At 37.5% G+C, this 4,622-nt stretch overlaps 1 non-coding gene across 1 annotated transcript; it reads right to left on the reverse strand.

Annotated features, from left to right (window-relative positions):
* Window positions 1-4,144: 4,144 nt before the first annotated feature.
* LOC148861047 (small nucleolar RNA R71) lies at window positions 4,145-4,251 on the reverse strand. The gene has a single exon (XR_016095220.1). It is a non-coding gene; the product is annotated as a small nucleolar RNA R71 (small nucleolar RNA).
* Between the last annotated feature and the right edge of the window lie 371 nt (window positions 4,252-4,622).

Consider the following 4,622-nt stretch of genomic DNA (forward strand, 5'->3'; position numbering starts at 1 on the left):
CCAGTCGGCATAGTTTGGGCCCTTAAGCTTGTTGTCGTCTAGAAGCTTTGCAAATTGACCGTTTGCCATTTTATGATAAAACAACAAAAACGTTAGTCCACAACCTTAGTTTGATTCATGTAATGAACCTACAATTTATCTATATTTTATGAGGTTTTTGCATGAAATTTTATCCTGATTTAATTAGATTTTGCCCTATTTTATCTTGATTGCAAGAAAGATTTCAGGGGGAGCCAAATCAACAAAAAGAAGGCAAAAGCAAGAAAAGAAAGCCCAAAATTTATCAAGTTCAGTCCGGCCCAGCCATGAGAGCAAGGGAGTTTCATTCGGCCCAAGTAGTGCAAGCTAACTCTTTGGATAACCCAAGGGAAGAAGCCTAGCAAGAAGGAAATTTCGGCCCAGCCCATTTTTAGCCCAAATAACAGTCTAGAGTGTAGCCCACATGAGCTCAAAAGCAAGCTAAGTTGTAGCCCAAATAGCAGCCCAAAGGGAGCTAGGGGCGGCAATTCCTAGATGTTTCTTGAAGAGAAGGAGGGAGCACTCTAGAAGGTTCATGAGGGGTGTAATACACCAAATTCTAGAGACTTCAAGAAGGGGCAAGAGCCCCCTTGAAAAACTATATAAGGAGGCCTCTAGGAGGGGGGAGAGTTGTTCAATTGCTTGAGAGGAAGGCTCTCCCACTCTTAGAGGTTCGGCCACCTTGAGAGAAGAGAAGAGAAGAAGGCTAGGCGCAAGGAAGAAGAAGAAGAAGGGCTGAAGGAAGTTCAAGACAAGCAAGCTAGAATAAGAAGGTGAGTTCGAATTGAGGGTTTGTGATTCAAAGATCTTTTGTAATAAATCATTTGTAGTTTCATTCTCTTTTGATTTGAATTCAGTTTCTTTGTTATATTTTCTTTCTTCTTTCTCCTTGTTTCCATTCTTCCTTGATGTATTTCAGCTTGTAAAATTTCAGTTCAGCAATCTAATTCTTTTTTTATTCATTCAAATGGTCATGAATTGTACTTGAAGTTTCTTGAATAAGGGTGTTATTGTAGATTAATTCGGCCAACTAACCTTCAAAACTCAGATCTGAATTCTCAGATCTGAGATTGCAAGATCTGAATTGCTTGAAAGAGAATTCAGATCTGCAATTTTCAGATTGGCTGAATTAATCTACAGCTTGGAATTCCTAGAGTGCTTGAGAGAGAATCTAGGAATTCAGATCTACTATTCAAGAACTGAATTGAGTGCAAGGTTAGAGATAACTTGCACAATTCAGTTGGTGATCGATTCAGATTTGAATTGATGCCTTAGAAGTGTTTGAAGAAATGCATGCATGGGGATTAGATTCTTGCTAGAGATAGAAGAACCGTCACTCATGCATAGGATGAACATGCACTTGAGAGAGGCTGTTCATGACCTTGGGGTTTCACCAAACCAAGGCTCAATCATGATTTATTCGAATGATCCAAATTGATAGATTGCTGAATTCTGAGATTGACATTTACTGCTTACTCTTCTATCCTGATTTGAAGGCAATTGGGCCAATGATTTAGATAGATTTTAATTTAGGATTTTTTTTTAGCTTTCATTAAAGTTTTGATTATTTGTTGATCAGATAAGAAGTACTCAATTTAGTATTGGTAATTGTTTCCTAAATCCTCGTGGGAACGATACTTCACTCACTACTTTATTACTTGAACGGCTAGTGCACTTGCTAGTGTCACAATGAGCTACACATCAAGTTTTTGGCGCCATTGCCGGGGATTTATAGAAGCAATATTAGGAAACATTGAGCATTCTTAATCTGATCTCATTCAGCATTGCATTCATAGTTGGGTTAATTTGCTAACTTTTTCATTTCAGCTTGGACTGCAACTACTGTACTACTGTAGTTATGTTTCTTCTTTCTTAAGTAGATAACTTTCTTTTTCTGGTTTCAGTTTCATTTTAATAAAGACATATTTGATTTATATTCAACCTTGGTGTTGTTCCCTTCAAAAAGAAAAAAAAAAGAAAAAAAAATTCACATAAACATGAGTGTTGTAGATCTGAGTTGCATTCGGCACTCAGATCAGCAGATTTCAGATCTACAGCACTCAGCCGAAAAGATTTGCTTGTGTTTCAGAATTTTATTTCTTTTTCCATTACAAAAAACATATATATATATATATATATAAAATGAAAAAAAAAGGGAGATCTTTTGAACAACCAGAGGAGCAATTGAGAATTTGGATCAGAATTCAGATATGAGTTCTACTACTGCAGATTTGCAACAGTTTAGATCTGAGTTCCTCTGAACTCAGACCTGAACTGATGCAATTTTGAGGGGAATTGGGTGTCATAACCACCCCAATTTACCCTAGGACACTTCTGCTACTCCTCAAAGGCAATTTGGTAGAAATAACTGAAGGTAAGGCAATTGAGATTTCAGATCCGAATTCAGACTTGAGTTCAGACCTGAACTCTGCTATAGCAGAACTGCAATACTCAAAAAAAAAAAAAAAAAAATTTCTGTTCTCAGCCCTTTATTATTCTTTTCTTTCATTACAAAAAAAAATATATATATATATTTAGATAGTGAAAAAAAAAAAAAAGAGAGAGAAAGAACCATATAACCGAAAGAATGGAAACCAAGGATTCAGATCAGAACTCAGATCTGAGTTCTGCTGTAGCAGATCTGCAACAGTTCAGATCTGAGTTCTCTTGAATTCAGACCTGAACTGATGTAAATTTAAAGGATAATTGGGGGTTATCGTCACCCCAATACACCCTACAAAAAAATCTGCTATCTCCCAAAAACAATTGGATAGTCATGGTTGAAGAAATTCGGATATGCAATCACCTAGATCTGAACTAGGGTTGTGAATAGAGCAGGATACAGGGCATACTTTGCTGTATTAAATAACTTGTACTCCGATCTATCTGAGCTGATTTGGTTGAAGAAAAGTATATTTAATCTGAGAATTTTTTATGCCTCAAGAGATTTCATGCAAAAGTGGCACTTCAACACCATTTTTCTATTAGCATTCAGATCTGTAGCAGGGCTGCTATAGTGCAACAGTTAGCAGACCTGATTTCAGATTTCTACAAAAGTTGTATGGACTGAATAGCTTGCAATACCAAACATTGCAGACCCAATTTTCAGGTCTTAGCAAGTGTTTGATATGCATCAACTATATAGGTTTGAGCTTCAATTGTAGAGCTTAAAATCCTTAACCCAAGCCTAACTCAGGACTGGTTTTAGTTTATTTCAGATCCTTTTAAATTATTTTTCAGATCAGATCTGATTTCAGCCCTAAAGCATCACAGACTTGATTCCAACCTCAATGGATGTATATTGTAGTGTATACAAATGAGTGTGTATGAGATATACAGCTCAGATCTGAATTATTATTTGTTAATTTCTCTGGACTAACAATACCAAAGACTTGTAGATCTGAACTCAACTAAATTGGGTCTGAATTCAGATGTTGCAATCGATGGATGTAGATAAAGGAACCTTGAATAAGATGATTGGTTTAAATCTGCTTTTAGTATAATCGGCTTCATTTATTCATGATAGGATGTAGGTTTTTTTTATTCCATTAATTCACTTTACATTTTCAAGGTGATAGGATTAGTTATTTATTTTCTTTTGTGAATATTGGCATTTTTATTGCTTTGACTTTAACAGTTTATGACAAGAAGACCTGAACTGGAAGAGATCCTTTACGACCCGGAGATTGAACGGACTCTCCATGTCCATTTGAGAGCTGCTAGGCAAGTCAGACAAGAAGCACAAGAAATGGCTGAACAAAGAACTATGATGGATTATGCCAAGCCCACCCTCACCGGGACTGTCTCCAGCATTATCAGGCCAACTATTGCTGCCAATAACTTTGAAATTAAACCGGCCATAATCCAAATGATACAAAATACGGTTCAGTTTTGTGGTATGGCCCATGAGGATCCGAATGCCCATATTGCTAACTTCTTGGAAATCTGTGACACCTTCAAACACAATGGGGTAAGTGATGATGCCATCCGGCTGAGGTTATTCCCATTTTCTTTGAAGGATAAAGCCAAAGCTTGGTTGAACTCATTACCGGCAGGATCTATAGCCACATGGGACGAAATGGCCAGCCGTTTTCTCTCTAAATATTTTTCCCCTTCTAAAACTGCTAAAATGAGGAATGACATCACTACTTTTTTCCAGCAAGAGGGGGAATCTTTATATGAGTCATGGGAACGATACAAGGAGCTGTTAAGGAGAGTTCCTCACCATGGCCTCCCCATTTGGCTGCAAGTGCAGACTTTCTATAATGGTCTTACTGACTCAAATAAGACCATATTAGATGCTGCAGCCGGAGGATCCATAAATAATAAAACTCCTGAGGTTGCCCATGCACTTATTGAGGAAATGGCAGTCAACAACTATCAATGGCATTCGGAAAGAACTCAAACTAGGAAGCAGCAAGGCTTGCATAATGTTGACATTTATACAACACTATCTGCACAAATAGGAGCACTCAGTATGAAAATAGATGAAATGCAGATAGCTGCCATGCATGTGTAGCCTCTTAATTGTGAATTGTGTGGGGGAGGCCACATCAGTATAGACTGCCAAGTTGGCAATCAGTTCAGACCATCTACTGAACAAG

Source organism: Nelumbo lutea, chromosome 4, assembly GCF_056320005.1.
Source record: "Nelumbo lutea isolate HS-2025 chromosome 4, American lotus-T2T, whole genome shotgun sequence".
In the NCBI taxonomy this organism is placed as follows: domain Eukaryota; kingdom Viridiplantae; phylum Streptophyta; class Magnoliopsida; order Proteales; family Nelumbonaceae; genus Nelumbo; species Nelumbo lutea.